Raw genomic sequence first — 16,087 nt, forward strand, 5'->3', positions numbered from 1 at the left:
TAGCAGGTTAAGAGTAGATTTTAAAAAATGATGGAAAGTAAGCTGAAATAGATCTGAAGACAATCTCTTAAACGTTTCATTCAGACAATTTGATATAGCTTAATATTCGCAAATACAGCATTGTGGGCCTGAAGTATATATGCATGTAAATAAATCTATTTTTACAGTATATTTTAAAAAGCGTACCAAAATTTTTTCCAAATGCATTTCAGTATATTTTCCAGATATATTTTAATTATTGCAATCTGTATTGCAGATGACCTGCATTTTGATGTTCTATTTTCAGTTTGCTTTTCCCTCATATGGAAGTGGCCCAAATGCAGACCTGTGCAATTCAGACGACTGCTCACTTTACAACTTCCGAAGCCTTGAGGCCAGTCATTTCATCCTCAAGTCTCAATCACATCCGCTCATATCCTTTGCAACCAGTGGCCTTCACTGGAAGTCAAAGAGACATTTTTCTTCTCTCTCTATGAATTTCCTTTGTAGCTATTCCCAGGTCACATTTCAAAACATGGAAATCTTAAATATTATAAGGGATGGAAATGGTCTTGTAGGTACTATAAGTACTTGTACTTTCAGGCTTTGGTGACTGGTGAGTGAAGTGGTAGGAGGTTTTGGTCTGATACTTCAAAAGTCAGACTACAATTGAAAGATACAGTATATATTTATCTCTCAAAGCCTTATGTCAATGTTTTACAGATGTTGTAGAAGAATTACAAGAAATATTTACTGTATATCACAGACAGAGGATGGGGAAGCCTGATAGGCATTAATTATAACTTGACTTAGGTACTGTAAAATCTGAAGTTGCTCCATAAAAGTCAACTCAACACTGTTCTTTAGACTTTGAAAAGCAGAAGGAAGAAACATGAAGTTTCAACTGATGAGCAGTCTTCATGTTGCGTTTATTCTATTTCTTAACAAATAATTAACCTTTACTTGTTATTTTGCAATCAACACTGACGCATCTCTCCACCCCATCACTTTAGCTTTTGCGAACAGACCACAGAGATGTCAAAGTGTACTTTCCTAAGCGGAAGACAATTCAGAAAGTAAACAGGCAACATGTCCTTCCACAGTGATTCCAAAGGAACAATTAATGAAGTGTGTTAATTTGCAAGTTCCATAGCTTTTCCTTAGCAGAATGAATTCAACAGCGTGTTAAATTCTGTCGGTATCTGAAATATCTTAATCACTGTATGTTACCTGTCTCCACAGCACACCATCTCTGAAGAAAATGTAATAGGTGCCCACTTCTGATTCTAAACACATTGTGGTAACAGCTCCTGGTTTTATAATGAATGCTGTCTGAATTGCCCATTACTTCAAAGTGTTACTGAAACAAAATGTAATCCAGTTCTGTATTGATATTGCACTGTTTTATGGAGACTTAGATAACTAATTTCACTTAACAAAAACAAATCAAAAGATATACAGGATCTTTATTTAATCAGGGAATTGCCTAAATGAGTGACAATGAGAAGTGCTTCATCACATTTTTCCGATATCTTGGTACTTAAATTACAGCGCTCCGTCTGTTAACTAGAGCTTATTAAAAAGTGTCTTTGCATGTTACTGCTACAAGGAAGGAGAACTGCCTGAAGGATAAGTACTTCCGAGTAGGCGCACTTGTGTTTATATCTCAGTTCTTCTTAAGCCTTTTAGCTTTGAAGGGCTGCATGCCGATTGTAATAGTATATATGTAAAGTTATAATGTGTCAAGGAGTAAATAATTATACAGCTGAGATGTTTCCTATACAAAGAATGTAACTGATGCTCAGAAAGCACTGAGCATCAGATAATTGCCCAAGCTATTGTGTGGTTTTCAAAGGGACAGCTACCAAAGATGCCTCCTGTGTATCTCTACACACCTGCTTTCATTATCCTTACAAAAGCAGACAGTTAGAACAAAAGTAACGAAACTGGTGTACTCTCACCAATCTTTTTGAGTCTGAGGAATTGACTTACAATATAGCCCCTTCCACCACTGTCTAATTTAGTTGCAACAGTATTAAATTTTATAGAACACTATAACTTTGTGAGTTTAAAATCTCCTGAAATGTATTAGACTGTCACTACACTGTGTTCATTGAGTGTTTGTTGTACAGTTTGACATTGACAAATTTCCTCTGAAAATACATGATTTATAAAAGAGAATCAAATCTTTGCTTTATAAGTTGCATTCTTAAAATTACCAAAGAAAGGTCTTTTGTAATACATGAAGGCTTTCATAGTGAACCTCAAGTTAGTCTGTTATCAGTCAATTTAATTGTGGGAAATTAATTCTGTCTCGGTATACAAATACTGTAAAGTGTCTTCTTGTAGAAATGCGTGACCATAAGAAGTAATAGTTATAATGGGAGACTTCAACTTTCCCTATGTAGATTGGAAAAAAAACATTAGGGCAGCTGACTCTGAAATGGTAGGCAGGGATAACCCCAGCTTCCTTACTCAGTTTGTCAGTACCAACTAGAGTACAGTATGTTCTGGGGCTGTACAGTTATCAAAATATATTATTTTGGAAAAGGAGATTATGAAAAAAGAGAGAGCATTAAAGAAATTAGATAGATATGCAAGATAGAAAATGGATGGCACTGGTTAAAAATGTCCTACCAGAAACACAATAGATTCATAGCAAAAACAAATCAAAAGCTAGAAAACAAAATGACTTAATAAATCGATCAAGAAAAATACAAAGGAAGAAAATGTTTAGATGTTGAAAGAGAAATGTCTAATACACAGTATTAAATGAATATACCACTCATGTCACAACTCAGGCAGAAGAAAGACCAAGTCCTATGTTCAATAAGTGTAGAAGAGGAAGAAATGTTACATGTAAGAAACACTTAAGATAAACAGATTCCCAGGACCTGATAGTAGTCGTACTTTCCAAAATATGATCTTGTGTTTCACAAAATTACATATTGTAGCTGTTTTTTGTTATATATTTTGATTAATTAGATTAGAGCAGCTCTAACTGTTGAATCTGCAATGTATTGTACTGTAATGAAGGAAATACAGAATACATGCAGTCCTATTTTATGTTAAGGATCATGCTAACCAGCTATATTGGTGAGATCTTTCAAGAAATGTTTCAATGATTTTCTTAGATTAATGAGCTATTAACAACCAATGAGCAGGATGAAACAAATAACCACATTAAAACATTTCAAATGTTTTTAGTGATTTATTGAAGACCAGAAGCATGTATTTAATGGGGTTCATCCTCTGGTCAGTATACAAGGCAATTTCCAAGCCAAAAAAACAGATTTTCCTTGTGGGATTCACAAGAACATTTGGTTGGTTTGGTCTGAAAAGGACTTCTGTTGTTTCCCCTAGACACAGATATTCCCAAATTTCAATCCTGCTGAACCTGCAGTTCAATTTATAACTATCCATCATCAGAATGTCAACTGAAAGAGCGTCTTCAAAACAACTTGTGGTGGGATTGAGATGCACATCTTTCAAAACCCTGTGGAATATGTACCCACATTCTATTAGTTTTGCTCAGGGTAGCTCCATGTGTTATTCAGTGGAGAGTCGTAATATTTTGGCCAGTGGGTGCATGTGCGAGTTAGGGCTCTGTGAAACGATAGCGACTCCTCACATTGACAGACTCCTCAGCTCCACTGTTTTCTCTCTTCAAAATTGTGTGGAGTGACCAAATCAAAGAGCAAACCGACTTGTCTCGGGAACAAAAATCAACACCCTTTTAACTGACATACCTCTGGTATGTTTGTGGATCTGACAAAAGCGACACTGTCATTTCTCTTTATTTGAATAACAATCAGCAAAATAGCTTAATAAACCTATCATCAAAACCACAGGTGTGTAATTCAAAATGCAGTTAAGGCAGTCTCTAATTAATATTTCAGAAAGCAAGCCACGGTGAAGAGTATTTAATCCTGACACTGCAACAGGTGCTGTGTGGGCAGCTTCTACCTCCATCAATAAGGCAAATAAGAATGGCTAGCCCTAGCCATGAAAAACAGAAACCCCCAGGGGAATATTTGACTAGTTATGATAGCATCTATTGTCGGGAAAGTGGAATTCACTGCTGATTTCTTAGCTTATGACTCCAAATCCATATATACCTGTAGTATACCGCTGTTCCACTTTTGTTGTACAGGTAGACCTTAAACATGCCAGTGGTTTTCTCCTCGTACAAATGTTCTGCTAGTTTCACAGAACATCTTTCAGACTCCTACATGACTTTTTACTGCCTGTATTGTTAAACCTTTCAGAGTACAACATTAAAAATATCAACTTGTTAAAAAAGTTATTGATTTGCAGGATGGACAGCTCATACTGTAGCTTCCAGAAGACTTTTAAACAATGTACAGCGGCTGTATTGTAGCTGTTTTTTGGTTTAGAGTACAGATGTCATTTCTGGAGTTTGAAGTTATGCAGGAAGCAGAGTGTGGTTGTCAGAAATGATGTAAGAATCAGACAGGCAGGGCGTGAGGGGAAAAGAGATATTTGATACAGAAGTAAAAGAAGAAATTATGCTAATCGAAGTAGGATTTAACACTAATAGTCCAGTCCCAACACATCAGTTTATACGTGTATAGGCAACCTTCACTGCCAGTGGAAAGTGGGATCTAACCGGACAGAATACTTTCCTTTTTTACATACTTTTTTACAAAAAAAAACTCGCAATGTCCCAAGGCATGGAATGATTTTATCACTATGTTTAAAACGTCTGACAAAAATTACAACTACAAGTCTGTAGATTGAACCTGCATTTGTCACAGTTAGTAGTTATGATAGTCTAACTTTTTCTCACGTTAAGAATAACTGAAGTCTATGCAATATATACTTTATAATACACTCCTCGCCCGGGTCTGCGCATCATTATTCCCACATGACAAAGACACAGTGTGATACCTGGCAGCATCACGTGAGTGCTTTAACTTTCCTGAGGGCACGCCGTGCTCCGCTCCAGCCCGTGGCAGATGGGGAGTGCAGCCAGCCTTGCCCTTTGTACTGGAATCCCCCAGAGCCATTGCAGGGCTACTCTGTCCCTCATGAAAAATTCAGAGCCCACTTTTACAAGCTGACTCTAAGTAAACATGTCACTTTATACACCACGTTTTCTTCTTTTTTTTATTGAAATCTATCTTGGCGCTCTACCATGAGCCCGATGCCAAAAGTCTTTCATTACAACCAAGATCACCGAAGGGAAAGCAGAAACAAGGTATTTCACAATCCTTCTCTTTCCTGATGAATTAACTTAATATGGAATTCAAATAGGACATAAATAAACTGAGAATAAATAAACTCAAATGACTGAATTTTTAATTATTCATGTACTACATGAAAGCTTTATTTTCTTCTTCTTAAAGTGAATGCTTAAACTTTCTTTCCAGCAAAAAGCTATAATAGAAAAACACTTTTTTCAACAAAAATAACCATTAATTTACTTACACTATGCCACCTCACTCACTGTACAATAAAATTATCAAAACATATACGCAAATTAAAACAGATCACAGAGGCTGTGTCATTAGCACTGGAGTAGAAAACCTAGGAAAAACAAGCTGGTTGCTGGTGAACCAGCAGGTGGAGCTCTTCCATCTGGACCTGAATTTTCAAACCAGTGCCCCTGTACGGTGTACTGTAGGCTTCTACAATCTGGCTTACTTAAATATACTCCTTAATTCAGTTAGGATGCTCCAACTCTCTAGGCCTGAGTTGTGGTGGTATGAGGGTTGCCACTATGTAGCATGGCTGCTGGTGTATGATGACTGCCTTACGCTACCCAGGTAGGTGCCTCTCTGCAGTGGTGGATGAAGTGGACCCCCTTGTATATAAAGGTACTATGAGATTTAAACCTCTTTGTGCAATAAACGCAAGAAATCCTTCCTTTTTCTTCTTCAAAAGGTAATAGGAAAAAAAGAGGTGTAACTTTAGAGTGTGTGGAAGATTATTCTTCCAAATCAGGACACTGTGGTGACTGCTGAGAGGGTGCCAAGAAAAGCAATCTTTAAAAAGTAAACCCAAATATCTATATTTACACCATGTAAAATAAAAGACTAAATAAAATAAAATTAATGCTCATATTCTGTGCTAAAAATCTATTTGTCTTCACCGATTAAACACATTCTAATGAAATCTCTATTTTTCATTCTTGAAACAGAAAATTGTAGCTTTCTAACAACTTGAAATTCTCACAAACCCAAGCCCTCAGGTTCAGAAGAGAACATTTGCTGTGCTTCTCTCTGTAATGTGTGTTACAGCTGACCCTCAGACCTGAAAATTAGGCACACTCCGAACCAAAAACTGTGGGATATAAAATGTTTCTGAGTAAAACTCTGAAAAGATTCTGAGTTTTACTTTAATGGAAATCAGTATACAGTTCATCACCTATGTTTTGTCCATTTGAAAGATATACAGTATGTGAAAATCTCATACGGGAATCACTGTGAATTACACTAAGAAGGAAGCAGATCTTTTTTCAGCTAAAATGAACTAAAATAAGACCAAATTCTTTCAGTTTATGTTTCAGGATAAGAAACACCTGCTTTTTTCACAGATTATTCACTTTCTAAAATGCAGTAATATTTGAATCTGCCACTTCCAATAGAAGACTCAGTTTAAAAAAAAATCTTAAGAGAATTTGTATTCTGTCCCAGAAGAGAACCACACAAGTTTTATCCAGTTTGGGGCTGACAAACTGTACCTTAATAAAATCCTTCCGCATATAGTTTCTTTATCTGTGTCTTTTTCCGATGTCATAATTTACATAAAAAATGCTGAGTTTAAATTTGATGAGAAAGCCAGGCAAGAGAGTGAGAAGACATGAAAGAGTGAGAGAGGGAGGGAAGGTTATAGAAAACAGACTAAGCAAAGGAAAAATGACAATCTAGTGTCCCTCTAACACACTCAATCAAGAGTGGCATAGTGGGGCAGTGGTTAACAGTGCTAGGGCCCTGGGTTCAGTTCCCGGGGTGCTGCCTGTCTGGATTTTCCTCCGGGTCCTCCAGTATTCTCCCACAGTCGGAGACATACCGGTAGGTTAATTGGCTTCCAGAAAAAAAGGCCCTGGTTTGAGTGTGTGTGTGTCTGTCTGTCTGTGTATGCCTTGCGATGGACTGGGTGTACCCTGCTTTGCACCCATTGCTTGCCAGTGTAGGTTCCAGCTCCCCTGCAGCCCTGCACTGGATAAAGCAGTTAGAAAATGGATGCATGGATACTGAATCAAAAAGAAAACAAATCTGTTTGAGATACTTATTTCTTTCACAGCTGAGGCTTCCTAACTCAAGATTCAAGATATTTCTTGATATAAGATATCTTTATTTGCCATACACAACAATTGTATTGGAATGCTTATTCGTTCAGCTGTATCCAGTAACATTAGAAAAATAAAATAGGCACAAATAACAAACAGACATGGACAATAAATTTAGACAATAGACATTATTATACAGCCAAGACAGGACATAGTGCAAACAGTGCAGTACCTCAAAGTGCAGGTGCTAATCTGAGTTGTTTAAGATTCGGACTGCTTGGGGGTATAAACTGTTTTTGAATCCATCCGTCAGTGTTCCGATACTGCAATAGCTCCTACCAGAACCCAGGGGTGAAAACAGATTGTGGCCAGGGTGAATTGGGTCCCAAAGTATAACTCGAGCCTGGTTGTGACAGCGGTCGAGATATATCTGGTCGATGGAAGGTAGCTCGGTCCCAGTAATTTTCTGCACGGACCTCACAACCCTCTGTATGGTTTTTCTGTCCTGTATTGTAGCTCTACCATACCACACCGTAATACCACCGGTCAGGACACTCTCAATCGTATTACGGTAAAAATTGGTGAGTGTTGTCTTGCTCATCCCCCACTTCCTTAACTGTCTCAGGAAGTGAAGGTGTAGTGGACCTAGTTCGAATACGGTGATGTCATCGCCCTCCCTGCGCATAGCAGGGACCTCAGCTGCCTGGGCTGAGGGAGGTCTCCTTTAGCTCATGCAGCTGATTCCCTGTTGTGTTACGCCTGAGACCCAGGTTTGCGCCCCAGGTGCTGTGGGATGGAACGGGTGGCGGAGGGCATGAGACCGCGTATAACCGCAACGGTCACATTGGTGCCATGACCCGGACAAGAGTGTCCTTCGCTGAGGCGAAGTCAGGAGGGGAGGGTGTAGCGGAGCTAAATCGGATACTTTGACGTCATCGCCTGCGGGACCGCGACGGTCACAAAGGCACTGTGACTGTGTAATAGAGAATACAGCCATGGGCTCAGGCAACAGCTCTGGGGGGCGCCTGTGTTGAGGATCAGAGGGGATGAGGTTTTGTTTCCAGTCCTCACCACTTGGGGCCTGCCTGTCAAGAAGTCCAGGACCCATTTGCAGATGGAGTTGCTGAGGCCCTGTGTCAGTAAGTCCACAGCAAGCCAGTTCCTTTTTGCTTTTGTCTTTGTTGTAGTAGCAGCAAGTGACTAAAACCTTCTGCAAGCCATAGCACAGACAGAAATTCTCCCCCTTTTGGAGAATCCTGCTGATGTTCTTATTTCAGAACATCTTAAACACATCAGCTCCAGCGTGCCACTCCCATACTATAGTGGAAAGCCTGCTTGAGGCTTGAAATTTCATAAATGGTGCTGATGAGGTGGCTGAGGCAGAGATCATCCTGACCAAAGGAGCTGGTGTTTGATCAGGGGGGTGATATCAACATGGAGGAGCCATGTGCTGACACTTAAAACTGCACCACACCTGTAGTAACTTTACAGCATTTCAACCATGTAGTGCAGAAGTTCAGGTATTTGCTTCTTCCACCATGTTTTGTAAATCAACAAAATCTCACTTTAGAGACCCAGTTGTTTAACAGCTTTCGTCACATTTAAGTCTAGAAATGAGCAGTAAGCAATGTAAATTATCATGCAGGATGCTGGTGCAAGTACTCACAAGGTTTCATACTTTCACCCATCTCCATGTCATGATAGCCATGGGAAAGAGCTGAGGGAGGCTGTGTTTTCGCATTTCAGAACATCCAAATTAAATATTCAGTGAAAATGAAACTGCCACTGTCCTTGTTCTCCAGCTGTTAATGTTGATGTTCTATGACAGGATTTTGGCACAACAATAATAAGTGGACGATTTAACAACTGCTGACAACAAATGAATTAATAATGAGGGGATCTGACACCTATGTAGATTGTTCTGAGTTTTCTTCTTTCTTGTTTTAGTGCTATTTAGATTAAGACTGTGTCACTTGATAGAACTGGCATACAAAGCTGATCAACTTCACCCAAGTCTAGATTAAAATAGTACTAATGTAGAAGTTATTTTTTCACATTAACATATTGCAATTTGCGGTAGTCCTTCCTTATAAGGACTCTTGCTTTCACTCATCATACAACACTCAGTCTCACAGCTTTCAGCTTGATGTCCTTCTGCACAGAACCCAATAAAACTGATATATAGTTTGTAGTTTTCCCCACTGTTTTTCATTGTTCCTTTTTCTCCTCCCCAAAAAAACAATCTGGAATCTCTTTATTCCTTATCCCTTCAGTTAGAGGTTTGTAAATGCCAGGGTCAGTTTAAATCCCCTCAGCCAGGTAAACAAAGTACTTGTGTTGATCTTCAACCGTGATGTACAGTATATCATGGCAGAGCAGTCAGTCCCAGCCTGAAAGAGGGAGGGACGTCTTTTGCACAGACTAAAAGCTGCAACACAAGTCAATAAATGCAGCTGTACAGCATCCTTATCAGGTTAAAAAGTAAATAAAATTAAACTAAATTGACTTAAACCATTATAAATACTAAATAAACATAAAATTGACACAATTTTCCCTTCATTTATTTTTTATCCTAAATATATTTTTAAACTGCCTAAAACATTTTAGACCAAAAGAACAGTTACAGATGAGAGGAGTCATTTGGACCATCTAACCTGTTAGGTTGTTGGGAGCTAATTGATCCCAGGATCTCATCCAGCCCTTACATGAAAGAAAGGATAGTGGCTTCAACAACCTGGCCAGGCAGCCTGTTCCATATTCCCACAATTCCATGCTCCTACCACCAAGATCTCTTCTTTTCTTTGCAGTTCCTGGCTTTTGCCTTTAGAAGCACATGTCAACGGAGCTGCCCCCTGATATCATAGTCTTTTCGCTTGAACTCACCAAAACCCCTCAAATAATGGCTGGTTCTACCTTGCCACACAGCTCCAACATTGCCCTGATCGCTCCTCCCCTGGTGCTCGGTGGATCAAACGTCTACAGTACGAGGTGAAGCTTCATGCAGTGCTTTGGAGTTTTTTTCCTGCTGGGCAGGCAGTCACATGTCAAAGCAAAGTCCTGGTCTTGATGTCAAGATTGGTTACAGAACTAATGGTGATGAGCTGAAGAGTTAAAAGACACTCCAAACAAACATTCAAAGCACTGTCTATTCCAAAATACAGAGCAAAGCTAGAGGACAAGACAGAGGGCTGTTATTGCACGTAGTGTGAGCAGTTAACATAATGACACTATTAAATAATTGATTCATTTTTTCCCCTTTTTACTAGGCCTTTCTTTCTCTTCCGTGCACAGCTGACTTTTTTTAATATTGCACATTGTGTTATGACAGCGTAATTCGCTGCGAAGCAGGGCTTGGCTCTCTGCAACAGCTCCTATTGTTTGGGGAATTAATAATTCATGGGTGCTAACTTTCGGAGGGGAGGTCCTTTCTTTCAGTGCTCATGACACAGCGGGGCTGGAGCTCCTGCTCCCAAGATCAACCCCCAGCTTGGTTTACAGCTCGGGTATCTCTGGCTGGTTTGGGCTGAAAAATGAACGGAATAAAAGCTGCAAACAGAGGTGAGACAGGGTGAAAGGTCATGGCACCTCTTTCTACCTGTTACCCTTTGAAACTATTTGTTTTGCACATGGCCAAAGCTTTCTGTAATATTTAGTTACCCACTACAAATACAAACATAAGCATTAGCGCAGCACTATTTAAAGAGTATTTTTCAGACATTTTCATTATTCATACCAGTGGCTTGACAGCTGAAATAAGTATTTTTGCATCAGCCTGCATTGCTTATCATTTTTAACAACAACAGGCATCAGACACGTGCTGTCGCATAAAACTTTGCAGTAAATGAACTCAGACCAGAGCTTAGTGCCCTAGGTGAAACGATGAACTGTCTCAAGCATAGAAGAGTAATCCAGATTAGTTGTGATTCAGTGCTTTTGCTTGCCGGTTTTAATATTCAAATGGACCTTTTTGCTTAAAAAAAAATGCTCATTGCAAGCCAACAAGATAATACCTCCTTGCTCCATAACTGGAAGATAGTAAAGCCGTAACAAGTTGAGTAGCGCATCAGAAATTGTAATACCCATAAATATGCAGCAGATACAGTACAAGTACTTTGGGGGTAGTGTTGGGGATTAAATAGATTGAATAGGCTGTCACTAATTTTTATGCATCTGGTAAAATTACCTTCTCAGGTGCTGGAAACCTCTGCATGTCACAATATGTTTAGTACACTATTGGGCCTTGATTCACTACGTATATACCATTTGCTTTCAGAATGATGATCCCACAGGGTCTGGCAGTAGTGTAGGACCAACCAAGCAGAGGGCTGGTGAACTACAAGTTCTGTATTTTAAGCTTTAATTTTTATCACCTATCACTGGCATGGTAATGCAAACTGTTCCACAGGGCACATGAAAGTGGTGGGGCACCAAGAATAACCAGAGGCTGATATTAACAGTATTCTTCACAGACTCTTTCTTGAAGTTCATCAGAATTACAATTAAAATATGACTTTCTTAATATAAAAAGTATCTAGTGTAGGACTCTTGACAGAGACAGAATGGTAGCATGACTTTGAGCCGGCACTTCGGGACATACCTGTATTTAGCAACTGTTTGGTCATGTCTAAATTGACATTAAGGCATACACTGGAGCAGTTATTTCTAGATTTTTAAATTTACTAATCTCATTATTTATATAAATTAATAATAACCACTGACATGAATAATAGAATCCTGTGTTATTAATGATAATAACTCAATTATTGCTGCTGTTGTGCGGTTAATATGACCCTACAGATACAGTAAGCTCATAATATTCCGTTCTGCTAAACTCCTATAAGAAAACTGTAAAATATTTTTACCGATGCTAAATGCAAAAGATGTAACGTAACTCGCAATGACTTTTATTTACAGTACTCTCTGAAAAAATGGAGCTCGATGGGTTCGTATTTTCCTCGTTCTGTCACGTTTACCCGAGGTGCACTCCAGGAAAAAGTCGATGCAGTCACAATCGGGCTCTTTCATTTAAAAAACCTGCATGAGCGTGCTGACAGAGAAAACGGGGAGACGACAAAGCGATTTTTAATTCCTGTGAGCTGGCAGGATACAAGGCCAGTTAAACGTCTACGGCTTCTGACATTTTTGAGATACTGAACAAAGAAAATAATCAAGCACGTTTATTCATATGCTGTATGCGCACCGTAACGGAGACGATTTTCCGTTTTAAGATACTGGAAGATGAAAGGCTCGCGAGTGAGCGGTAAGGAAGGACGAGGGAGTGGTGGCACATTCCCACGCCAAGTCACACACAAACAAAACCACGCCTAGCACACAGAATGGAAAACATGCCACAAGAATTAAACTGATCAAATTTCATTTAAAAATGTAGTTCGATTTTACTGTAATTTCGTTATCGCTACCCGTCTTGTCACATTTCATTTAAACCATGGTTCTTGAAGCTGTCCAATACTTTAGGCTGAAACGTTCAAACACGGAACGATGTACAGTAGGAAATGTTCTACAATGACTTACCTGTGATTGCACAAATACAGGAAACATACTCTAGTTTAAAAGGCGAACTGCATCGAACACGTGAAGGTAATTGTCTTCAACTGTACCTTTTCTGGGTTCTGTTCTACGGCACATTCGAGAACTGTAGATCTGAGGATTCATTGATACCACGGTTTAGTAAGCCCTTCGAATCAAAGACCTTCTTGCTTGGACACGCAGAAACTTTACAAATTTTAAAGATTGCAATTTAAAGTGACATAATTATTGAGCAATCAGTTAACATTCATGTGTTAACTACGATATACTAATAGCCTGATCTGCAGGTATAATACTTGGCGGTATTTATTTTTCCAGTTGTTTAAGTAATAAATAATGAAATAAATTAGCTTAAGGGTACGCATGCCCTTAATTGCCTTAATTGCCTTTTCTTCGGCGTCCGCCTACCAGCGAAAGAACGGAGGTCGTTCACCAAAGAGATTGGGCAGAGCTGAAACGTTAATTTGTTGAGTTCCTAAAATGTTCATGGAAAACGTGAGAATACAACTTTTTCATACTGGCAAATTAATATCAAAACAGATCTGCAGTCCGCCATTCACTAACTGTGGCTGTGTACAGTACACAGCTGAGTAAGATTTCATAGGCTCGGTGACGGATGCGACTTGTGAAAGCCGGCGTCAATTACGCAGAGTGTCTGGGAAATTCCCTTCGCCTGTTATAAACCCATATACAGTGTCTATAACCTGTCTAGTAAACACTGTATACCAGCCAACCTTGGAGAGGTGCGCTGAGGCATGGGGGTGTAGAGGAATTACAATGGAATCGCTCATTTCTGATGATATTATCGCATGTCTACGTACTGCAGTTAATTCCTTACGACTCTGCTGGAGAGGGGTGATCCACATGCAAAGTAGCTCAAAGGCAAATGAAACAGTGGAAGTACGTAAACGTTAAAATGAGAACGGTTTAATAAATTATCAATGCTCACGCTATTAAAATTGTGTTCACCTTTCTTCTGCAATATTTTCACAAGGCGGTTAGTCCATTGCTCAATACTAGCAAAAAGAACGCTTTGTACATACAAACGTTATCAGGTCGAGCTACTTCAACGAGTGTGCAGCGCGAATAGGAAGAATGAGATACGTCATTGAAACTAAAATGTGGTGTTATCCCAGTATCTTGTTAGTTAAAATTCACTTACAACGTTGGTGTATATTTCTCGGTTTTAAGTTATTACATTATTAAAAAATTGTAACCTCTGTTCAATGCTTTTCACATCAGTACTTTTGCATTGTGCTTTTGATTACCGTTCACTTAAAAGGCAAAAATATAACCTAACTTTAACGAATATATGTTTCTTTTTTTTGTCTTTTTTATTAGTCTCGTTTAACCGTCTTGCTTAGTCTAGGAAAAGACATCTTAGTCTAAGATGTTTTAATTCTGTTCTGTTCCTGGCACCATTAGAGGATAAGTGCCATCGTCTGGAGTTGACTGTAATTTGAGTTTAATTTTAGAGCGCTCCTGGGTACTATCTGGAAGTACTGAGTTCCTTCCAACTGGAACGAGCTAACTACTGTACTAATTTCGCCCGTCCCTGTCAGTGCTCCTGCAATTGAACCAATGATGTTATATTTTTCATAAAATGTAGACCGGCGCAAATCAGCCTAAATGACTATTGGCCAGTGTCGAATATAAAAAGACCGCATAAGCAAGACACAGATTTGGTGGGAACACCAATAAACGCTGGAAGGTGACGTCTTTGTGTATGGAATACACTCACGATACGTACTGTAGGTGACTGGCTTCAGGGGTCTTGTTTTGTTAATTTTCTTGCTGGGCAGATTGAGCTGAATTATCAGCCTTGTGACTTTATGACACCCACTGCGATATTTTGTTTCAGGACTGATTTCACCATCCTTATTTTACGCTGCCCAGGTGTGTGATGAAGCACGCGGTAATTGTATCGCCGTCTTCGCAGTGGCAAGGGCGGGTGTCTGCCGGGCCCTGCGCCTGTTGTTGGCGGGCTGGTGGTGGGAGGAGGGGTTTCGTGTTTTTCAGCCGTGTCCTAGGGGATCTGATGTGGATGGACCGCGCGCTCACCAGCTGACAGCGCGTGCTTCAATAAAGACACCCGACACCCCGAACTACAGTAATGCCAACTTTCTATTGTCACACGTAGCTAATTAATAAACACTCAAATTACCATTTCTCTTTCGTAACCGGCAATCATTTAACCACCACCCGTTGTGCCTGCCGCCTCAGTACTATTTTACAAGTTTTTGTTGAAAAAAAAACAAACGGTCTCCAACAAAGTGATGTGCTAACCTACCCCTGCAGTAGCTACATCTCACACCCGTGCTACTGAAACGGAAAAGTCGCTTGAAAACATTTGGCAAAACTTACCAATATGCGTCTTTTATTGTTTTGCCAAATGTTAACATTCATAGTACTGTTTGTGACGGTAGAATCATACACGAAGGGTAGAATGGTTTCATCAGTAAATTCTCAAAATTATGTCAATGTAAATGTACACATCAAGAGTTTAGTTCGTTTGTAAAAAGTATGCATTGCAACATTTCTCCGAATGTACCTTTAATTCTGTTTGAGGATAAACTGTAGGAGTCAAGACCCGTCCTTCAGGAATTAAGATTTGTCCGTATTGATTCGGTTTCAGTTGCGCGTGACAAACTGGTCGATTCCTTCGCCAGTGTCTTGGATACCTGGAACGAAGTTTGGAAGCAGGATACTAATTACTCGTAATGAAAGGAATGGGGCCATCCAGCGTTCCGGGAGAAGGGCGGCATATGGAGAATGTGTTCTCTGTAGTAGCCAACTTTAAACTATCCAAAATATTAATGAGATTATAGAAACCTGCAGCTATAGTTTACAGATTGTTGACGGAGTGGAAGAATTTATTATGCAGCCGATCACGAGCCCCACGTCCTCATCACCCCAGTCGGCAGATAAACATCTCATTAACCACAACAGCGGTCGTTTTATTTAAAGACTTTGCTTTTCATCCCCGTCTTCTTAGGTGTGCTGTTTTCGTTTACTTTTCATGACTCTAAACTAAAAACGAAAACCTGTGGAATAATTATAATAATAATAATAATAATAATAATAATAATAATAATCATTATCATTATTATTATTATTATTATTATTGGTGGTGTTTTATTGTTGTTGGTATTATTATTATTATTATTATTATTATTATTATTATTATTATTATTATTATTACAGCTAAAAATAAATTTAATATTCGGGTGCTGTTTTACCCTTTTCCGCGAAATATCTAGCTGTACTTTATTATCGAATTACGATACAATATTTAGTCTGTTTCTA

The 16,087-nt window shown here is 39.1% G+C and overlaps 1 protein-coding gene across 1 annotated transcript in view; it reads right to left on the reverse strand.

The window, feature by feature from the left end:
• The window catches only part of grid2 (glutamate receptor, ionotropic, delta 2), a 608,583-nt gene that overhangs the window by 34,920 nt on the left and 557,576 nt on the right, over positions 1 to 16,087 (reverse strand). The window lies entirely within an intron of this gene.

The sequence above is a fragment of the Lepisosteus platostomus genome, chromosome 4 (genome assembly GCF_059453375.1).
Source record: "Lepisosteus platostomus isolate fLepPlt1 chromosome 4, fLepPlt1.hap1, whole genome shotgun sequence".
Lineage (NCBI taxonomy): Eukaryota > Metazoa > Chordata > Actinopteri > Semionotiformes > Lepisosteidae > Lepisosteus > Lepisosteus platostomus.